The sequence below is a fragment of the Dasypus novemcinctus genome, chromosome 4 (genome assembly GCF_030445035.2).
Source record: "Dasypus novemcinctus isolate mDasNov1 chromosome 4, mDasNov1.1.hap2, whole genome shotgun sequence".
Classification (NCBI taxonomy): Eukaryota; Metazoa; Chordata; class Mammalia; order Cingulata; family Dasypodidae; genus Dasypus; species Dasypus novemcinctus.
In genome coordinates, this window is record NC_080676.1 from 162,196,718 (window position 1) to 162,220,762 (window position 24,045).

Genomic DNA, 24,045 nt, shown 5'->3' on the forward strand with positions numbered 1-24,045 from the left:
CAAAGGCTTGTTTCAAGATGAGGGAGATGATAGAACGAAGCACTTAGCACAGTTCCTGGCACATAGAGCTCAATAAATACTACCAGTTCTTATAAACACGTTTGCTAGCGCTCCATAAAAATGTGACTCCACAGGCATTACACAGTCATAAACTTCTGGATGTTCAGCCAGTAGCAAAATCTCTTCTAATGTCACTGCATCCCTCCACCCACTCCTCGAGTTTGTAGGGCGGGAATGAAGGCAATCTTCACAATAGGGTCTAACAGGGAATCCAGGCCAAAACATCCTGAGAACTGCCAAATGCTGAGCCCCACTGCACAGGGCCACCACCAACACCTGAGCTCTGCCCCCTGCAGCCCCCAGGGAAGGAAAACACGGGCCATGTCAGCTCTAAGCACTGAGAGGCCGGGCGCCATTTCAACACATTTGGACAAAGGGATTTCCCTATATTCTGTAGGACAATATTTTCCTTTTTAGGGTCAAATGGGTCACATATAAGCAGTTGGTTTGAACATGGCGTAAATGTTAAAGAAAAGTAAAAATACCACTACTACTGGCACGTACATGCACACATGCACACATTATTCCTATTTATTATAGTGTTTTTATTTAAGCTCATTAAGCATTCCCAAACTCTATCAGACACTTATCATGTGGATACATTCAGTAAAACAATTCATTAGCAATAAGATTTGGACTTTTGGTCATGAAATTGATTTCTCTCTTTTTTCAAAAGAGCAATAGATAATGCAAAACTCATATCCCATAATTAGCAATTTCGAAAAAATTGTATCATTTTAACGTTTTGGAATTGAGAAAACTTATTGTAAGTTCTGCTCCCCAGGGAAAGGAAAAATGAAACTTAATGCACTTAACCACAGATACACAATTTAAGCTTTCCGGCTGGGGCAAGATCCTATCACATAATGTAAATTTAAAATAAATGCCATTCCTCCTTCAATTTCACTTTGAAGCACACAAACAATAGAACACAATATCATGAACTATTTTTACCACTGAAATGGATAAAAGTTAACCTGTCTTTTACCTTCCTAACTAAACTCAAAAAAGTGAACCAGCAGACAATGAAAGGATAATGAATTCTCTCAACTATATTTAAGATTTCTTTTTATTTATTTCTCTCCCTTTCCCCACTCCCCCACCCATTGTCTGCTCTCCTGTGTCCATTTGCTGTGTGTTCTTCTGTGTTCACTTGCATTCTCAGCAGCACCGGAAATCTGTGTCTCTTTGTTGCATCATCTTGCTGCGTCAGCTCTCCGTGTGTGCAGCACCACTCCAGGGCAGGCTGTGCTTCTTTTGCGCGGGGCAGCTCTCCTTGCAGGGTGTACTCCTTGTGCATGGGGCTCTCCTACACAGGGGGCGCCCCTGCGTGGCACGGCACTCCTTGCACGCAGCAGCACTGAGCGTGGGCCAGCTAACCACACAGTCCAGGAGGCCATGGGTTACAAACACTGGACCTCCTATATGGTAGGCAGACATTCTACGAGTTGAGCCACATCCACTTCCCTAAACAGATTTTTTTTTAAAGTTTGTGTTTCACGTTCCCAAACAACTTTGTATTGCTCAACTACAAAGCAAATTTAAAATAATCATTTTCAAAGTTTAAATCAAATCAAGTGAATACATGTGGCTTTATTTTGAAGATTTGGAGACAGACAAATGTGAAGAAGACAAATCGTGCACATCACACATCTGTGAGTGGAAACCACTGCCCTGATCTCACTGTGGGTGGATGTTCAACCCTGGGTCCATCATCTGCAAAGGTGAGATTAAAAATATTCATCCAGGGGAGTGGGTGTAGTTCAGTGATGGAGTGCCTGCTTCATATTTACGAGGTCCCAGGTTCAATCCCCAGTACCTTCTAAAAAAGTGGAAAGTACCCATTTGCCTGTTGGGAGGCAAAGGCAGTCGGAAGCACAGCTGTGCAGAGAGGAAGGCTTTTGGTCTGCTTCTACCACTTCACAGCTGTATGGCCTCAAGCTGATTGCTTAACCCCCCCCTTACTTACAATGGTAAAGACAATACCTACTTCCCTGAGTTGAGGATTATAGGAAGTACTGTAGGTAAAGCACCTAAGGTAGTTGTGCATCTAGTACTAAATAGTAAACATGAGCTATTATTTTCATTAGCACCACCGCTATTCTTACTAATAGTCAAAACTAGTTCATAGCATGTAGCTACAGCATGCCCCTGTTTCCACTTTAGTTGCCAGATGAATAAATTTGAGTTTCCATTTTTGTTCATTTCTTTAATAAAGAATGATGAACATGATTTCTTTCTACAAAGAAAATCAAGAAATTTTAATGGCTAACACAGACTATACAATTTTGGGGGGTGGGGGGAAGGGGAGAGGACAGGTGAAAACTCTATGGTGAAAAGCATTTCATGTATTGTCATTAGCTCTTGTGGCCCAGGAGTCCTCTGGATGACAGAAGCAGGGTCAATGGGAAAGAGTATCACCTTGGGGCCCATCCTTAAATGAAAGGGCCATAAACTGCAGCCAGATGAAAATGCATGCCCGTTCGGAAGAAGAGGCAACCATACACATATTCTAACGACTCATGTTCCTGGCTTCCAGAGCAGCCCTCTATGCTTTGAAAGAGGGAAAAAGCGATGAGCTGGAACAAAAGTTCATCATTGCTCAAAGTCATCAAACAACAAATGAGCCCCAGTCTTATCTGAAAGCAGTTATCCACAAATGAAAAGGCTGCTGGCAATACTTCTCACTCACTTTCTTCACTCCGTGTTCTCAATTTCTTATATCAGGAAACATAAAATACACATTTTAAGAAAAAGTCCTCAAAATCACCTAGACTAAAGGACCAGGCATGAAGGAGTGGTACCACCACCGTAAGGCATGCAATAAAAAAGAAAAACACAAAACTCAAGGAAAAATGGTTATATACTTTATCAAGGGAACACAAATTTTTTAAAAAATACAGTAGACAGCCCTCCCACCACTATCACATAAGCAAGAAGCTTTTGCCAAACTCACAAGAAGAGGTAAAAAGAGTTCAAATGGACAAAGTCAACCTCACAGAGAAAAAGGCTCAGGGCCCTTTTGAGCCACACAAATTCCCTTTCAAGGGGAATTTCCCTGCTCTTCAAGCATTTCTCTACATCTAATGCCTTCAAATAAACATGCCACAATGAGCAATGTCAAAACACTTCCAAGGGAGGAGAACAGACAGAGCCCATGAAACCCAGGACCAAAGGGGTTCTAGAGCTTCTCCAGCCAGCCCAGGACACCTTTTGCTCATTTTCTCTGAAATCTGGGCTCCCACCATCCCCGATGTTCTCTGCATACTCTTTAATGATATGCTGACAATTTTGGTGGAGTTTCCTCTCAGGTTTAGGATCTGGTGAACCCTCTGATGAATGTGGGCTATGTCAATATTGCAGATCTTAGCCATGATGTAGTAGAAGTGCTGGAGAACAAAGACCCCTGCGTACAAGCGCAGTAGGGAGAACACTTTCTCTATGGTGCTGTCTAACAGTTCTCCATGATGGACCATCTCGTCTCTTTCTCCTTCCATCTTCTGGTAACCTACCTGCCTTGCAGCCAGATATTTAAACGCAACTCCATTAGTCTGTCAACCTTCTCACTGTCACTTTTGGTGAATCTATTCAGAAGCTGGGTTCACTGCTGCCCTCACAGTTTCCACAGGAGAGGAGCCAGGATCCAACACACATTCTTTGTGCCCCTTCTCGGTGTTTCCCATTTTCTTGATTTTCCTGGGGAATTTCATAAAGAGGGCAAAGATGATTCGTAAGCCAAGGAAGTCAACAAACTTATGGCAAGTGTGTGTGCCCTCAGGTCCAGTCATGGCATGGTCCAGGACTTTCAGGGCACTGCTCCAGCACATCTTCTTCCCTCTCAGCATGAGATTCATCAGAGGAAGATCTTCGCCCTTCAGGAAGCACTCACGATGGGAACTGACCATCAGGCTGGAACAGAGACAATCAAACAGGTTCTCCCCCATCTCCTGCTCTTCTGCTAACTGGGATTGTGTTTCTTAAACACGGATATCTGCTGAAGAAGCACAATGATGCCATCCAGCTGCCCAAGCAACTCCAGTTCTCACCCTTGTCCTGCAGCAATATGGCTAGCACTTCACTGCAGTACAGTTTGTTGGCATTAAAAGGCATCTTTGCCATCAGCCTTTTCAGCAGTCACTGGAGAAGACCCTGCTGGACAGCCTCTGCACACATCTTAGGTGGGAACTCAGCCATGTTTTCCACAAGAGCCAAAGTGTTATGGACGCCATCAGCCTCCTCTTTCACAGCCTCATCCAGGCGCTCCAAATTCTGTACCAGCAGTGCTATGACCTGCCCATCCACCACAGCATCAATGAGTACTTCTACGTCTCTTCACTCTTGTGGAGCATGTCTATAGCTGTTCATTCCCAGAGCAAATCCACCATGGCTATGGATACATCTGTGTTCTCATGTCCAAGCAAGCCAAGAAGAGGCTGCACAGCATTCAGCTCCACCAGAAGATGGTACAGGTGTGGCATGGTGGCACCACATGCATCTCCTGAATGATGTCATTTAGGACCAGCTCAGATGCCATGAACTTCTCTGGACTCTGTGGAAACCTGATCCGCCACTCTTGGTTTCTGTGTGATCTCTTTTCCAACGTGAGGATCATTTTCTTCACTGCGTTCTCATCCAGTGGTTCCCTCACTCCTCCTTGCCCTCTCCTTCCATCATCTGAAGCAGCCACTTTTTGTCCTCACCTGCTTCTTCCCCACAGTGGCCACAGTCTCCAGTTTTTTCAGTTTGTTTCCTAAGCACTGTCCACTCCTCCTCATCAACCCAGGGATGTTTTGTGCCTGATAGGCTGGTTGAGGGTCTGCCTACCATGGCTATGCAGGTTCCCTCCACTCACGCTGAAGGCACTGCCCCTTCCCCTTTCCTTTCACCAGGCAACAGGGAGATTTTGCAGTGCTTGAAAACAGAAGCCCACCTCGACAGGGAATGCAGGACTTCCGCCTGCCTGCAGAGAGGGTGCTTCAGGGGAGGCAACCAGGCAACAGGAAATGCATTCAGGGTATTTAACACCTAGGCTTGATCAAATATAATTGAATCATCTGATGAAACACCAATTCACATAATCACTTCAGGGAGAAAATGACTGGAAGCACTCAGGAATCCTATGTGCATTCATCACAAGTATTAATCAAATTATAATTTAATCATCTCATAAACCAAGAATTAGCATAATCACTGGGGGGGAAAATGGCTGGAGTACCCAGGTGTCCAAGATATAACTGAACATGCCCAGATATGGTTTCTTTTTTTTATTTAAAAACAGGAATATATAAAAGAACACAGAAAGACAGACAACAAGAAAAAGAGAATACTTCGAGGACAACATCCTTCCAAATAATCAATACACAAGCAGTTGTGTGGGCAGCAGAACTCAGGGTTCGAGGGGAAGGGACTTAGGACTTAGGGAGCGGGGCTATGAGAGGCCCCTTGGCTAGACCTCCACCACCTGCACACAGCTGTGCGGAGCTAGCCTCACCGCAGTCTAAGCACGAGTAAACTCGGGGGTACCGAGGTGAAGTCATTTGGCCAAAGGCCCAGAGGTGTTCAAATAGCAAGTCCACCTATTTAGCTCTAATGTAAAAGCCTTTCTACCTCATCACACTCCCTCGATTTGATTCATGTCGGTTTTCCAAAACAAAATTATTTCTTGAGCCACCGACAAACACAGAAGGCCAGTTACCCACAGAGGCAATGTGAAGTGAAAGCACCTGTTTCGGGAAGCCTGGGCGCCCTGGCAGGAACTGAAGGCAGTGCAATGCCTCACTTCCCTGCAGCTATGGGGAGCCAAAGCCTTTACCCTCAGGTGTCCTTGCTGTAGGACAAACACACACATTCATGAGGAACTAGGATGCCTACTGTCTACAGTTGGGTAGGGAAGGACAGAGGCTGGAGAAAGAGATGCTGGGGGGAATGTGTGGCTATGGTGCTGGTGCTGCCTGCTTAATGGGTGGGAATCTAGTGCCAAATTTTTCAAAATAAAGCCAGGGTCCTGTAGAAACAGAAGTAGTGTGCCTTGGAGCTTTGGACAAACACTTAAAAATAGTATAGGCATTTTCTCCCTGCCACTGTCTAAATGAGGATGAATTTGAACCTCTGGAAATCCTGACTACCTCCCAAATTAAAAAGGAGAAGGACAAAGGAAAAAGGAGAAGAGGTGAAGGAGGCAAAGGATGAGAAGAGGAAGGGGAGGAAGAGAGAGAGGAGAAAAGGAGAAGAAGAAGAGGTGAAGGAGGAGGTGGGAGAGGGGAGGGAAGGAAGGAAGGAAGGAAGGAAGGAAGGAAGGAAGGAAGGAAGGAAGGAAGGAAGGAAGGAAGGAAGGAGGGAAGGAGGGAAGGAGGGAAGGAGGGAAGGAGGGAAGGAGGGAAGGAGGGAAGGAGGGAAGGAAGGAAGGAAGGAGGGAAGGAAGGAAGGGAGGAAGGGAGGAAGGAAGGAAGGAAGGAAGGGAGGGAGGGAGGAAGGGAGGAAGGGAGGAAGGGAGGAAGGAAGGGAGGGAGGAAGGGAGGAAGGGAGGAAGGGAGGAAGGGAGGAAGGGAGGAAGGAAGGAAGGAAGGGAGGAAGGAAGGAAGGAAGGAAGGAGTTGAAGGAAGGTGTCATCACCGTGGGGTGATGACAGAAGAGAACCTGCTCGTCATCTGCCTCAGAGACCCTCAGCATCCTCCTGGGAACCAAATTACACTGCAGCCCTAACCCCAGTGGGCTATATTTCACTCTTTATAAAGCAACACTACAGGTTGTTTTCTGAATAAATCATTATCTTCTCTGAGCAGATACACCCATATATATTTTTCAGATGCCCAAATATTTATGAGGGCTCTAACACACTCAAATTTTCAAAGTGTATAGCTAGTGTATACACCCAGGAGAATGAAAAATTTTACAAAGTCTACACATACTTTCTAGCTCTGCTCCAATTTGAACTTCTCTATTAGATGTGACACTGAATCTTAAAGAAAAATTTCAAAGCATTTAAAACTACTAAATTCACCTCTGCACTAGATAAGGACTGAAATCTCATACCACCAAATAATGGGTTATCCTTATTTAAAGATAGGCAGCAAATTAGTTTTTTTTTTTTCTTTTTCCTGGTGCCAACAATTAGGAAAACATACTTCCTGTTTCTAAGCAATTTCAAGTTTAATTAGGATTCACGAAGCCCCATTTGTCTTAACAATCTGACAGCTCTGGCTTCCCCCTCCACACCCACACTTTTCATTTTCTCACACTCTTCCCCAATTGTAGTATTTTAATCCATACCAATGCCAGGAGGGAAAGGCAGCAAGTCAAAGTACAGATCAGATTGCTTGCTTCTTCTACTGAAACTGCCACGTTCAAGGCACCTGTGATAAGGGGTCATTTTCCCTGGGGTGACAATTATCTCGGGCTAATTATTAAAGTGTCCTATTAAAACGTGCATGTCTGGGGGACTTCCAAGGGGGTAGACATGAAACTCCCTGGAAGAAGAATATGACATCAGAGGAGGCATGTGCAGGGCAGCACCCGTGGCCCAGTTAAATTAATCTCATCATCCATAAGTGTTTAAAATGCAGAAAAGCAGCCAGGATGCTAAGGACCTTGTGTCATGATGCACAATAATTAGCCCTGCTCCCTGCTATCCTGCCTCCCAAGTCTTAAAACTCTCAGAGTAAGCATTTGGGTTCTAATGGTTTTGACAAAAACTTAATTTAGGGGCTTTCAAATTTATAGCTACATGATTTGTCATCATTTATAAGATGGGAAGAAGTAAAAGGGATATAACCGGCAGGGATCTTCAGGAAACCAACCTCCTATGACGAACTCTCCCAGGCCATGTGTGGAAAAAGGCATCAGCTGACCCTCGCAGCACTGCGTGAAGCAACACCCAAACCCTGCGATGCGTTTCCTTTATTTTTTTAAGAGTAATAAATCCACATTAAGAAATTTATTCCATTCTTAAACACGAACAGAATTATTACCACTTGGAATATCTAAACTCAATTGAAGGTTTGGATACAAGTTGCCAAGTTCAATAATTCTCCCTCTCCCATCAACCCTCCTCCAAGACTGCGGACTGAAATGGGATAGCTGCATAGTTTTACAACTATTCTTTATTCTACATTATAAATTTAGAAGATTTGATAATATCTAATACACTTCCAAGTTAATGTAAATGCTAAAGCACAGCTGGACCAAACTGGAAATAGATGTTTGGAATGCACCATGGCTACCTTAAAATGACCTAACAATTACTCTCTAAGAAAACCACCCCCCTATATTTAATGTCTAGATCTGAAGTACAACACTGAATCCCCTGTTGAAGTATGAAAAGAAATCAGGATTTGGGATCCATCAAGCCATGCTCAGAGCACATCCCCTCTGCCCATCCACTCACCACACACTGACTGAGCATCTATATTGTTGGATTCTGTACCGTGCCCCTGGGATGTGTGTTCAAGAAAACCTAAATAAGGATAATTAAACCAGAAAGAAATACCTGAAGGCAGATTGTTGTAGGACTTGCTAGAAAGGGTTAATGTAAGTGATTTAATGATTGAACGATTAATGGAGCCCAAAAGGCTGGCTCAAGTCACCAGAAAACTTTTCAGCTAATTTAGCATGTCCCCTTAATTGAATACAGATGGCCTTAAACCACAGTGCTGTGCTGCACCCAGGCCTGGTCATTTTCCGGCCCCTTGTCATTCTCTTCCAGGCCACAGAGGCAGCTGTTGTCATTAGAAACTTTTCCTAGATTTTCACCTGAACAGACACTCAGGCATGGGGGGTCGGGGGGAAATAAGGCCCAGACATGTAACAGCTGCATACATGTTTCCCAGGGCACCTGCATTTGCCATCCATCAAGCCAAGAATTTAGGGATAAAGGGCTAATGCCCTCTACTTACTAATCCTTACAGACTTCTAGTATAAAGAACCCGTCTTGGTTGGCCAAGGAGACCATTAAGGGATGTTGGCTGGGATCAATCACACTATATAGCATGCATGTATGGATTTGTATTGACCTGTATGCTGCTTTCTAATTTCTTCTGATGTCCTTAACATTGGTACACTTGCCATGAAGTAAACTGTCTAGGTTTGGGAGCCAGGGGACCTTGGTTTGGATTCTGCTCTGTCTGTCCCATTACAGGAGTCAATTTTCTTCTCTGCTCCTCACTTTCTGCATCTGGTAATGAAGAGATTAGACCAGTTGCTTATTAAGCTCCCTCCATTTTTAACAGTCCATGGCTCTAGGACTCAGAGGCCCTAAGATGAGTTGATGGTTGATTGGGATTCACTGGGGGAAATCTAAAAGATACCAAATATTTAGAATTCAGAGAAATAAAATATAAATTATATTTGCTTACTTAGCAGGAGTAGGTCTCAAGTAAGACTAAATCTGACAGTAATATATATGTGATTAAGAGGTAAAATTCTTTTTTTCCCCTTGACCCTCATAGTATAGAGTGATAAGGACACATTTTGGGCAAATTGTTTTAGTATAGATTTTGCCTTTACTATCTGCAATGTAAACCTCTGTATTTGTATACGAATATCAAGGTTTGTGAAACATGTTTTAAATAATTATGGAGACAATTTACATATAAAGCACAGCTAGTTCTAAAGATTGAGAGTTCATCAAGTTTACCTCTCACAGATCTCTTTATTTGTAAGAGAAAGGGGATTTACTAGATTTTTGTTTTTTCCATTTAACTTTTCCTGCCTTGAACTAAAACCTTTACATGTTGTAAAACTTAGCACCAATTTCAGGGCTTGCTGTCATGGCAACCACTGCTTCCTCCATCCAGCTGCCGTTTGCAACAAACACAAATCCCACAGAAGTGCTTCTGATAGTTTCTAGAAGGCTAACTGCAAAATAAAACTCCAGTTCTTTCACACCACCTTGCTCTGAGAATTTTGAAAGCCTCTGATATTAACTGGACTTTGTTCAAGAGAGAGAAAGGGATGAGACATAAGTGAGTTTGGACCAAGCAATTCAAACTCTACACAGACCTACTGCTTATTTCTTGCCTGTAAAGGAACTAGTATAAATATTGACTCATTGCTACAACATACAAGCATGTGATTGACAAACTCTGTTCTCCATGAATCGAGTATATACACCTTCTATTACTGTTGAACTCACATGGTGACTAGCATGTGGGAAAAGCTGAGTAACTAGACATGTGCTGTAGGACTTCCTATGGACCTGCCACAGATTGGAAATTTAAGAATGGATCCTTCATCACCGTTAGTTTTAGAAGCACTGTTATACACAACTTTTTTAGTAGTTTTGCTATGAAGATTGTAAGAGAAGTGAGATTGGAGAAGGAAGTGGTGACAAGACGGGTGTTGTGTTTTCCCATCGAAGAGGGAACACTGTATTTCTCTGAAAATCTGGAGGACAGAGAAATTGGCAGATGCTTGAAGGTAGGATAATAAACTTGAAGGCAAATTTCTTGAGTGGGTGGGGGATGATGGGATTGGGGGCATGGATAGAGTTTTCAGCCTTTGATGGGAACGAGGCCAGTACTTCCATAGTCATAGGAGGAAAGGTGTTGTTGATGGGTATAGAGACATACAGAATCATAAATCAAGTGTGCATATAGGTGAGTGTGCATCCCCATGTGTGGGAAGGTGGATTTAAAGTAGTTCATGTCTTTACTTCTGATTTATCAGTGAAATGGAAAATAAGGTCATGGACATACAGTCTGGAAGCAGAAGGGGATGTGAGGTTTATAGAGGTAGGAGCATGTGTGAAATAATCTTCTCCCAGAGAAAAGAGGCAAGCAGTGGAAGTGCAGTGGGCTTGAGGGCAAGCTAAGGGACATTGACATTTGTAGTTATAAGTTAAAAGGAGATGGATCAAAATGGCAGTGTATTTCTCCAGTCAAGCCCAGTTGCTCTGCAGTGATGAAAAGTTCTTTTTGAGATATGGGGATTTCAGAGTGGGCATGGGCCCCTTGGTGAAACAGGTAAGAGGGAAAGCATGTTAGAGGGACAGTGAGTGGCAGTGTCAGCTATAGGGAGATACAATGGACAAGGTTTTGGGATGTGAGATCATGGCAGATTACAGTCAACTGGAATTGGCTACTGATTTTGGAGGGCTTTAATGTGTAATCTGAATGGCATAAAAATAGATGATACTGGACAACCAGCAAGATGGTGGCAGAGTAAGGAGCTCCTAAAGTCAGCTCCTGCTACAGGGCAGTTAGTAAATATCCAGCGCTATCTAGAGCTAGCTGAAGCATCTGTTTTGGGGCTCCATGTGACCAGAAGCGTATCCTGCCACATCCTTGAAGGAATGGAAGAAGGAGGCTGCCCATCTGTAGAGGAGACTCATAAATAGAGCACTCCATGCCCTGGAGGCCAGTGCCCATCCTCCACTGGAGACACGAGCCACTTCAGGAGCTATTCCATGGCTGGAACTGAAAGCTCCACTTCCCAAAAACTGGGGAGGAAGAGACAGTTGGGCACAACTTCAGCTACTGATGAGCAAATTCAGTGGGCTAAAGTACAATCCTGAGAACAGCTAGAGTTTGAGCTTGTCCAAGTCACAAATAGGCCAGGAGCCGCCATCTTAATTCCACTGCTAGCAAGGAATTAAGCAGGGTGGACTGAGAATATCAGTATTGGGCGGCACTGGCTTCTTTCCATCCAGAACAGATTGTAGGTCTAGCCTAGGCCCCAGCCACACCTTCAGCAGGGAGGAAGCTGCAGGGACCTACGCCAGCCTCTCTGAGAAATTACCAGCCAAGCCGCGGAGGCCAGTGATAGTCCTACTTTGGCAGCACAAGCCGCCCCAGGAGCTATTCTGTGGCTGGAATTGGAACTTCCATTTCCCAAAAACAGGGGAAGAGAGACAGCCACTGATTTTGATTACTGATTAGTGGACTTGGCTGGCCAAGGAATAACCCTGGGAATAGCTAGAGTGTGAATCTCTCCAAGGGGGAAAGAGGACAGTGGCCATCATTTTGACTCCACCCCCAGTCTGAGGGGAAGCCAAGACTGAAAACCACAGTGACAGTAGGAAGCCGTGTCTTTCACCCTGATCAGCCTGAAGCCCTAGACTAGGCTTAAGCCCCACTTCTGGCAGGGAGGAGGCAGCAGGCCCTGCACCAACCTATCCAGGTAACTGCAGGTTCATTTGGCTGGTAGACTGAATAGCTGGAAGTCCATTGGGGCAAGTGCAGTTATCTTGGACACACAGTGCATAGATTGCTGACCACACCTGCAGCTCAATCCCTGCAGCAGGTAGGGGAGAAGGGGCTCAAAGCCTTATAAGTCTATCTGGGCAACTACAGTCTAGACCTGCATGACTTGGATTATTCCACACAGCTGTAACTCTGTCCTAACCCTGGCAAAGGAGAAACTTGGGAGAAGCTTCATCAGTCCCTGGGGCAATAAGGACAGCTTGAGCCTCCACAACTTACAGTGCCAACTACATCCTTGGCTCCTACTACACAACTAGCAAGGGAGAAAGGTCAGGAAATGTTAAACTAAAGAGAAAAACAATGAATCATAGATGTTCAAACAAATCTCCTTAATAAATTCAATGTGATGGATAAAGAGATTAAGGATATTAAGAAGATAGTGGATGAGCACAAAGAATTTGAAAGCATACATAGAAAATTTGCAGATCTTATGGGAATGAAAGGTGCAATAAATGAAATTTTAAAAACATTGGAATGATATAGTGACAGATTTGAGGAGGCAGAAGAAAGGATTGGTGAACTTGAATAAATGGACCCTGAAAGTGAACATACAAAAGAACAGATGGAGAAAAGAATGGAAAAAATTTAACGAGGTCTCAAGGAACTAAATGACAGCAAAGACATGCAAACATATGTGACATGGGTGTGTCCCAGAAGGAGAAGAGAAGGGAAAAGGGGCAGAAGGAATATTTGAAGAAATAATGGTAGAAAATTTCCCAACCCTATTGAAGGACATAGATATCCCTATCCAAGAAGCATAGTGAACTCCCATCAGAAAAAATCTGAACAGACCAACTCCAAGACACATACTAATCACAATGTCAAATGACAAAGACAAAGAGAGAATTCTGAGAACAGCAAGAAAAAAGCAATACATAAGATATAAGGGACACTCAATAAGATTAAGTGCTGATTTTACACCAGAAATCATGAAGGCAAGAAGACAAAGCTATGATATATTTAAGATATGACAAGAGAAAAACTTCCAGCCAAGAATCTTATCTCCAGCAAGATTATCCTTCAAAACTGAGGGCAAGATTAGAATATTCACAGATAAACAGAAACTCAGAGAATTTCTAAGCAAGAGACCAGATTTCAGGAAATGCTAAAGGATGTGCTAGAGCCTGAAAAGAAAAGACAGGAGAGAAAGGCCTGGAAGACATTCCAGAAATGAAGATTCTGTGAATAAAAGTAACCGAAAGTGTCAAAAGAGTGGGGAAAATAAAATATGACAGATAAAACTCAAATAGGAATAAATTTAACCAATGATATAAAGTACTTGTATTCAAAAAACTGCAACTCAATATTAAAAGAAATCAAAAAATACCTAAATAACTAGAAGAACATTCCATGCTCATGGACTGGAAGACTAAATATCATAAAAACATCAATTCTACTCAAATTGATATACAGATTCAATGCAATCCCAATAAAAATTCCACCAGCGTTTTTTAATCGAAAGCACAATTATTAAATTTATCTGAAATGGTAAGGGGTCCTGCACAGCCAGAAACATCTTAAAAAGGAAAAGCAAACTCTCATCTCCAGATTTTAAATTATATTACCTAGCTATAGTGGTAAAAACAGCAAGGTACGGCATAACAACACCCACATAAACCAATGGAACCAAACTGATGGTTCAGAAAGAGACCCTCACATGTATGGTCAAGTGATTTTTGATTAGCCTGTCAAACCCACACAGCTTGGGCAGAACAATCCATTCAGCAAATGGTCCTGAAAGAAATGGATGGATATCCATAGCCAAAAGAAGGAAAGAGACCCTTATTTCACATCTTATACAAAAATTAACTCAAAATGGATCAAAAACCTAAATATAAAAGAAGGAACCATAAAGCTTTTAGAAGAAGGAAAATATCTTCAAGCCCTGGTAGTAGGTGGTGGATTCTTAAAGGAGATAAGAGGAGGACTGAGATGGACTACTGATGTTTAATGTATTTAGAAGTTTTAATTAGCTTTACTGTAAAAGTGTGGAAATGTATAGAGTGGATGATAACAAATAGTGAGAAACAGCTAGTTTATAAATGGGGATGTGGCAGAAAATGGAAGTCTAGGGATGTAAATGCCAATTGACAGAATGCTAGAGAATAATCTAGAACTGAATAGCACAGTAAACCAAGAAGTGGATGGGAATTGTGGTTGATGGTACAGATCCAAGAGTGTCCTTTGTGAGCTAGAGCAAATGTACATCACTACTGCAGGGTGGTGGGGTGGTGGGAATGTGGAGAAGTATGGGAAAAATAAAACTGGAATGACCTATGGACTATGGTTATCAGTAATATGCTTCCATCTATGCCAAAGATATATTGTGTTGATAATGGGGCAGTATGGAGAATGTGTGCCAAACGTACACTATGGACATGGTAACAATCAAATGATATTTTATCTGTTACAAATGTTCCACCACAGTGTGATGTGTTGATAGATGGATATTGTTTTGGAATTCTGCACATGTGCATGGTTGTTTTATAAGGTTACAACTTCTGTCATAAAAAATATATTTAAAAAATAATAACAGGGTGGGTTGGGGAAAAGTACACCAAATGTTAGATAAGAACTATGATTAGTAGTAAGATTTTGACAATATTCTTTCATAATCTGTAACAATTATCTCATGACAATGCAAGGTGTTGTTGGAGGGTTGATGTATGGGACCCCTGTATAACGTCATGCATGTTTGCTTTGTAAGTCCACAACTATTACTATACATTTATTGTTTATGTGTGTCCATATATAAATGATATAAAGAAAATAATAATAATAGGGTGGATAGGGGAAAATACTTTGCTTAGTAGTAATATTTTGACAATGCTCTTTAATCATTAGTTTAAAATGTTTAACAACAATGCAAAGTATTGATGGTAAGGTGAGTTATGGTATGGGAGTCCTGAATGATGCTATGTATATTTGTTTTGTAAGTTCACAACTATTACTATACACTTATTATTCATGCATGGTTATGTGCAAGTGATAGGCTTCAGTAAATTTTTTAAAAACTGAAAAAAAAAACTTAGAACAAGGGATAATAATCCACGAATAAAATATGAAACCATGGACCCATAAAAAATACTGGATAATATTGTAAGAGTGACAAGATGAGGGTGGTATGCAGAAATGTTGGGAAGCGAAAGAGATCAGGAGGTGCTTTGTGCAGTCTCACTGTTAGAGATTTAAATCTCTTGTGTTTTATTTTCTTTGCAGAAAAAATCCTACTAGACATTCTTCCCATTGAGAAAATGATTCAATGCCAACTCACATTAATTTATCCTTAAATGAAAGGTACCATGAAGTGCAGCCAAAAAAAAATGCCTGCCCATTTGGGAGGAAAACACAATTCTACATATTCTAATGACTCATGTTCTTGGTCACCAGAACAGCCCTCTACACTTTTAAAGAGGGGCCAAGTGATGAGCTGGGAAGAAGAATTTAATCATTGCTCAAATCATTAAGAACAACAAAATGAGGCCCAATGAACCTCTTGTCTTAGAGCAGATATACACAATGATAAGGCTGTGGTCAACACTTTCCACTCAAGTTCTTACCTCCACGTTCTCAGCAATCTTATATCAGGAAGGATCTGACACACGTTTTAACATGACATCCTCTAAACCACCTAGACTAAAGGGCTTGCTTGAAGAAGCCACTAAAGGAAGACCATTATCATGAGCCACCTAATAAAAAACAAAAACACAGAACTCAAGAAAGAATGGTTATACACTTTATTAAGGAAATATACATTTGAAAAAAATACACACAACACCCCTCCCACCACTATCACTAACAAGAAGCTTTTGCCAAGGTCACACTAAAAAGTAAAAGAAATGAAGTGAAGAAAATCCACCTCCCAGAGAAAAAGAGGAGCCCAAGTAACCCAAACCAAGGGGGTTCTAGAAGTTCTCCAGTAAGCCCAGAATGCACTTTCGCTCATTTTCTTGAAACTCCAGGCTCCTACCATCCCCGATGTTCTCTGAATACTCCTTAATGATGTGCCCAACAATTGTGATGGAGCTTCCTTGCATGTTTAGGATGTGGAGAACTGTCTGACGAATCTGGGCTATGTCAGCATTGCAGATCTTGGCCATGATGTAGTAGATGTGTTAAAGAACAAAAGCCCTGCATCCAAGTGCCAGAGATAGAATTCATCCTCCATGTCATTATCTATCATCTCTCCATGTTGGACCATCTCGTCTTTTTCCCCTTCAGTCTTCTGGTCAGCTACCTGCCTTGCAGTCACTTATTTAAAATGCAACTCCATTAGTCAGTCAACCTTCTCACTGTCATTTTTGGTGAATTTAATCAGAAGCTGGTCCACTGCTGCCCTTTCAGTTTCCTCAGGAGAAAAGCCAGGATAGAACACATATGCTCTTTTTTTTTTTTGAAGATGTACGAAACTTTTATTTTTTATTTTTTCAAATTCTACTCAATTTATTCATTTTTTAAAAAATATTACAAAATTATTAAAATTTTACAAATTATTAAAAAAATATGAGGTCCCCATTCACCCCCACCGCCTCCACCCCACCACTCCCCCCACAGTAACACTCTCCCCCATCATCATGACACATCCAACATATGCTCTTCATGTTCCTTCTCAGTGGTTCCCAATTTCTTTATTTTCCTAGGGAATTTCATAAAGAGGGGAAAGATGGTTCATAATCCAAGGAAGTCAACAAACTTATGGCAAGTGTGAGTGCCCTCAGGTCCAATCTTGGCATGGTTCAGGACTTTTAGGACACTGCTCCGGCACATCTTCTTCCCTCTCAGCATGAGTTTCATCAGAGGAAGAACTTTGCCCTTCAGGAAGCACTCACTATGGGAACTGAGCATCAGGCTAGAACAGAGACAATCAAACAGGTTCTCCCTCATCTCCTGCTCTTCTGCTGAACTGGGATTGTGTTTCTTAAACACGGATATCTGCTGAAGAAGCACATTGATGCCATCCAGCTGCCCAAGCAACTCCAGTTCTCATCCTTGTCCTGCAGCAATGCTAGCACTTCACTGCAGTACAGTTTGTTGGCATTAAAAGGCATCTTTGCCGTCAGCCTTTTCAGCAGTCACTGGAGAAGACCCTGCTGGACAGCCTCTGCACACATCTCAGGTGGGAATTCAGCCATGTTTTCCACAAGAGCCAAAGTGTTATGGATGCCATCGGTCTCCTCTTTCACAGCCTCATCCAGGCGCTCCAAATTCTGTACCAGCAGTGCTATGACCTGCCCGTCCACCACAGCATCAATGAGTACTTCTACGTCTCTTCATTCTTGTGGAGCATGTCTATAGCTGTTCATTCCCAGAGCAAATCCACCATGGCTGTGGATACATCTGTGTTCTCATGTCCAAGCAAGTCAAGAAGAGACTGCACAGCATTCAGCTCCACCAGAAGATGGTACAGGTGTGGCATGGTGGCACCACATGCATCTCCTGAATGATGTCATTTAGGACCAGCTCAGATGCCATGAACTTCTCTGGACTCTGTGGAAACCTGATCCGCCACTCTTGGTTTCTGCGTGATCTCTTTTCCAATGTGAGGATCGTTTTCTTCACTGCGTTCTCATCCAGTGGTTCCTTCACTCCTCCTTGCCCTCTCCTTCCATCATCTGAAGCAGCCACTTTTTGTCCTCATCTGCTTCTTTCCCACTAAGGCCACAGTCTCGAGTTTTTTTAGCTTGTTTCCTAAGCATTTTCTACTCCTCCTCCTTATCAACCCAGGGACATTTCATGCCCCTGATGGGCTGGTAGCTCAGAAGTTCACCCATGTCCATGGTTAAGGGTCTGCCTATGCTGGCTCTGAGGGTTCCCTCCACTCACGCTGAAGGCACTGCCCCTTCCCCTCTCCTTTTACCAGGAAATGGAGAATTTGCAGTGCTTGAAAACAGAAGCCCACCTCGACAGGGAGTGCAGGGCTTCTGCCTGCCTGCAGAGAGGGTGCTTCAGGGGAGGCGACCAGGCAACAGGAAATGCATTCAGGGTATTTAACATCTAGGCTTGATCAAATATAATTGAATCATCTGATGAAATACCAATTAGCATAATCACTTCAGGGAGAAAATGGCTGAAGAACTCAGGAATCCTGTGTGCATTTATCACAAGGACTATTCAAACTATAATTTAATTATCTCATAAACCAAGAATTAGCATAATCACTGGAGGGGAAAATGGCTGGAAGAACTCAGGTGTCCGTGATATTACTCAAGGAAAAATGTCCACAAATGTGGTTTCTTTTTATTCAAAGGCAGAAAGACAAAAAGACTAAGACAGCAAGATGGGAAGACAGAAAGATTAAGAGAGAAAGATAGAAAGAAAAAAGAAAGAAAGAAAGAAAGAAAGAAAGAAAGAAAGAAAGAAAGAAAGAAAGAAAGAAAGAAAGAAAGAAAGAAAGAAAGAAAGAAAGAAAGAAAGAAAGAAAGAAAGAAAGAGAAAAAAGGAAGGAAGGAAGGAAGGAAGGAAGGAAGGAAGGAAGGAAGGAAGGAAGGAAGGAAGGAAGGAAGGAAGGAAAGTGAGGAAAGGAAAGGTGAAAGAAAGAAAAGAATAGCTATAGGTTAATCAATGACAAGCATTGCTAACTATCATTTAGTAGTCTAAGAAATTGCAATTGAGACTCCGATCATTTTCCTCCCAACTCTCTCCAGAGCTACTCCAGCAACCATAGAAAAAGACGACCCGGCATTATATTGTAATAACCAGAGTATCATTAGCATTTTGCTCTGGATAACTCTTTGTTGTGGTCCTATGAATTTGGGGATGCTTAGCAGCACCCCAGGCCTCAGTTCACTTTATGCTACAGTGTCATGGCCCAATGAGTCCTGACAACCTAACATGATGTCTCCAGATTTGGCCCTAGGTCCCCTAGAGAGCAAAACCACCCCCCCCCCCCCCCCCCCCGCTGAAAATCACTGATGTAATGGAAGAATAGAATTTGTCAGAAGCCCTTTAAAGAGGACAAGGTCTTTTTTATCCCTACCTGCCAAACTGAGGAAATAATAACTGTAAAAATGACGGTAGCCCAGTTCCGTGGAACCTGCTTGGAGCCTTGTAATAATGCATAAGACTATCCTCATGCACTTCAGGAACACATCCCAAAACACCACCCTCCACCCATTCCAAGATCTCTAAGGAGACCATCAGGGGCACCCTGAGCTCACCCACGGGGTGAACGCAAACGGCCCTGGCTTCCAGGCTTCTGAGGGCTCCTCACACTGCTCTCCATCAACCACGAGACAGCAAACACCTGGGACTTTGGAAATGACTATTGCCAGGGGGGCCTCCAGACCCCTAGGGAAACATTCCGCTCTGCCTACTGTCCTATTCTGTGCAAGGAAACTTGGCTATTTGCTCCAAGCATCTAACGAGGAGGACAGAAAGGCGAAAATGACAGGGAGAGCTGAAAGGCAGAAAGTCCCTCCACTTCTTGCAAAAGCGAGTCACTGTACCCCCTTACGCAGCCTTGGCCATGTGGACTGCAGCCACTGACACCCATTCTACCGAGGGAAGTTAGAAACCTCAGGGGAAAACAGTCAACACGTAAGAAAGGAGGCAGTAAATATTTTCTAGGTGTTCAAGTGATTTATTTAAAAAATAAAAACATGTCCCATAATCTTTCCTTTTAATTTTGTTAAAGCTATAGTGTTTAACCTTCAGAGTTACTCACGAGTCTATCACAGACTTATGATGGAAGTATATATTCCCTTTCCATGGGGGAGAAAGGAAAAAAAGGTTGACCTACTCTACTGCAAAATTCAAAAGAGAACAGACTGTGCTGTGCTGTGTGGGTTGTGAAAGTTTGAATCAGAGAGGAACTGAGTTATTTTAAACTATCTTCCTCTACAAAGTCCCTTGGCAGAGCTTTTGACTTCTTAACACAATAGCCCCCCTTTTTTAAAAGGAACATAGTTATAGGAACCTATTATTACAAAGGAACAGTGTACCCTAACTCCCTTAGTTATGAGTAAGCAGAAATTCTATTTCTTCAGCCTACAGTGACTTCCAGTCTATTTCCTCCTAGAGCTAAATATCAAAACAGCTGCTCTAAAAGATAATTTCTATAGCAGATCACAATAAAACCGCCAAAGAATTATAACATCAAACTTGTTTAAAATGCCTGGGAGGGAAAGTTATTTTTAATATTATCTAAAATAAGATATCAGGACACAAAAAGGTATTTTTAAGGTTCTGAATTTAGGCGTTTCTCCAGCACACATTCAAGTCTATTTTAGCACAAAAATCAGGGACTCACTGTTTCAAAGGACTGTTCTGCCACTAATAACTGCCCTCAATTTTATCATGTATGTGAAAAAGTCTAAAATACATTTATGTCCTTATATGTCATGTTCTCTTTTCCTGACAACATAATGGCACACCTTGTATGACAGAGCCCACTTCTGATCATTTACCTAAAAGAATGGAGCAGAGGTCAAGAAAATGCAAAAAAGGAAATGCAACTCTGCTGAGATTCAGGGCCCAACTGGCACATGGATGGACCAAAGATTTAAGCCTCTTGGACATACACCTATCAAGTACTGTACTAACTATAGTTCAAGTAGAAGGGGCAGAAGAGCTAAGTGTAGTGAAACCACAAATAAGTCCAACTCTGTCACACTGGGGAGCATAAATTCCAAAGAGTAGGGTGGGTATTTCAACTCAGCAGCTCCAGTTCACTGGACTCACCCAGGGCAAATAACAAGAAGATGACGATGGACAATGCCCATCCCAAGGAACAGAGAGAGTCTGTAACTGCAAGCAAGTCCCATCCATCTGCCCCATGGGATCTAAGCCCCCTCCTCAATTAGAGGCACAGTGGGCATCACCATCCTCAAATCCTCAAGATTCGGGAAGGAACAATGGACTAAAGCAGACTTATTATTCTTCTACTATAGACTTACTGTTACTTTAGCAAAGGAAGAACTTTTATCATTGATGTGGAGGCCATGGCCACCAAAGGTTCTGAGGGGAGGGAGAGGGAAATATAGGTGTAAAATGGGGGCAATTTTGGGACGTTGGAATTGTCCTACATGACGTTGCAATGACGGACACAGGCCATTATATATTTTGTCATAACTTAAAATTGTGTGGGACAGAGTGTAAACTATAATGTAAACTATAATACACAGTTACTGGCAAAGCTTCTATATGTGTTCACCAACTGTAACAAATGTACCACACTAATGAGGGCTGTTGTTAATTGGGAAAGTGTGGGAGGAGTAGGGAGTGGGGCTTATGGGAATCCCCTATATACATATATATATATACATATACACACACACACACACACATATATATGTATTTTTTTTATCACACCCCTTGTGGCTTTTGTGTGGCTTATGTGCTGTCTGCTCTCTGTGTCCACTCACTGTGTGTTCTTCTGTGTCTGTATTTATTTATTTTTATTTCCCCTCTCCCCGTGCGGCTTGTTTGTTATCTGCTCTCTGTGTCCTTTCACTGCGGTCTCTTCTGTGTTTTTGCTTGTCTCCCTTTTTTCAGTTGCATCACCTTGCTGAGTTGGCTCTCCGCAGCACTTGCGGTGCTCTGTGCTGTCTGCAGGCCAGGCAGCACTCTGCAGCATCGGATCAGCCTGCCTTCACAAGGAGGCCTTGGGACGCAAACCCAGGGCCTCCCATATGGTAGATGGGAGCCCAACTGATTGAGCCACAGATGCTTCCCTCCCCTATATTTTTAATGTATCATTTATGTAATCTAAAGTATCTCAAAAACATTTTTAATGTATTAAAAAAAGAGCAAATGATCTCAAAGTTATTTATATTCTAGCTTTTGCATTTATATTTGAATAAAGGCATATGGACTGCTCCAAGGTTGACTTCAAAGCAAACCTCAAGCTGTACAAAGCTCTATTTCCCTTCCCTGCCTTCTGCCCAGGCTCCTTTCTGAGGCTTGTTGAATACACACACCCAAGCGGCTCCCCAGTAGCCATCACTCGCTTGGAGCGATAGGATTACTTTCAGGTTTCAAAAGGCGTCTAGATGCTGCTAGAATCCAAGGGGTAAATAGAAAATACGAAAGAATCAAGTCCATAATCAAAGAATAGGTTATCAATAAGTGTTAATATAAAAAAAATATGCCACAAGAAGAACAATGGCATATAGATCTAACAAATATTTGGATGTTCATATACGTGGATGCTTCTCAAGCTACTAGCTTCCAAATCAGGAGGACCGGGACAGGCACCTAAATGAGAATTTCTCAGTCAGGATCTTCTCAGTCATCAAGCCCCACCACCAGCTCTTTCCAAACCTGCCCAAATCCTACGGCAATCAATGAATCCGTGGGCCCTGTTTATACACACACCCCAATAATTCACCACACAACATGGAGTTCCCCAGCTGTCCACTGGCGTCCACCCACACGGTCCTCGGCCACCTGCCAGGCTAACGTCAGTCTCTCTCAACCCCCGTCAGGGGCTGACATCCCCTTTCTCCCTTCCCAAGGATGTTTTGCAGAAGATGGGTGAGGGCTGCCTGAACAACCAAGGACACCTGTTGATAACGCAGATTCCCAGGCTAGGCTGCCCCCAGGTCTGCAGAGGCACCGTGGCTGGGACAGCACCTGTGCAGTAGACTTCCCAGGTGATTCTCACTGGGCCCTGAGCAAGGCTGAGGAGTTGAGCAGAAGGAGCCGCCCCACTCCCACCCCTGCCTCTCTTGGCCTGCTCAGCCCATCCAGGGCCCCCTTGTCCTGAGGGGATGTAGCATTCCCTTCTCCCCTCCTGTCCAGTGACCTCCCAGATGGACCTCCATCCCCACTCCGACCTCCCCTCCGCGCCACCATCCCAGGCTGAAGGCCAGCTTGGAGCTTCCCGGGCAGGTCCCAGGCCCCAGCTCGGCCTTGCCCACCGCAAGCCTTACGCACCACTTTCCACCCACTCAGGGGCATCTCCAGTGGGCACGGGGGTGTCCCCACGGGATCACAGCCCCTGCCATGTGGGTTCTTTCCTGTTATCACGGCCCACCACTAACCCTGCACCAGAGCAGGGACCAGCAGGCTTTGTGGACCTTGCAGGGGCCTCCAGACTCCTGGTCTCAGTGCACGTTCCCAGCCTACCCTGGCCTTGTGCAGGCCTCGGGACAGCCTGACCGCAGACGTGCCGGCCCCAGCGCCGGAGGCCCAGACCTCAGGCCCGCGCTCAGCCCTGATCCCCGCGCTGAGGGCTCGGCCCACTTGCTGAATCTACAGACTGGACACGGGCATAACGGTACGCCCTCTTAGGGGTTCTGGGAGGGTATGTGAGAAAATCCCTGCGAGAGGCTGAGCACAGCCCCCACACACTGTGAGAAGAGCTGTTATGTTTGGAAACACAGAGCACATTTGTGTCAATGAGAAAAAGAAATTTTTACTTTCAATTTATTCAGGAAGGAAGACTACTTTGAAGAAACTCCTGTCCAATCATTACACAAGGAGACCTGTGAGCAGCAGAATTCAGGGTTCGAGGGGAAGGGACTTAGGACTTAGGGAGCGGGGCTATGAGAGACCCCTTTGCTAGGCCCCCACCACCTGCACACAGTGGCGCGGAGCTAGCCTCACCGCAGTCTAAGCGTGCGTAAACTCAGGTGTACTGGGTGAACTCACTTGTCCAAAGGCATCCAAATAGCAAGTTCAACAATTCAGCTCTAAGGTGAAAGCCTTTCTACCTCATCGCACCCCCTCGATTTGATTCATGTCTGTTTTCCAAAACAAAATTATTTCTTGAGCCACCGACAAACACAGAAGGCCAGTTACCCACAGTGACCAAGTGACGTGAAAGCACCTGTTTCGGGAAGCCTGG

General features: G+C 43.4%; 1 protein-coding gene and 2 pseudogenes across 2 annotated transcripts in view; all 3 read right to left on the reverse strand.

The window, feature by feature from the left end:
- Positions 1-24,045, reverse strand: part of DSCAM (DS cell adhesion molecule) — a 791,503-nt gene that overhangs the window by 762,038 nt on the left and 5,420 nt on the right. The gene's annotated exons all lie outside the window — the stretch shown is intronic.
- LOC101428510 (beta-catenin-like protein 1) lies at positions 3,181-4,887 on the reverse strand (annotated as a pseudogene).
- On the reverse strand, positions 16,163-18,034 carry LOC101426772 (beta-catenin-like protein 1; annotated as a pseudogene).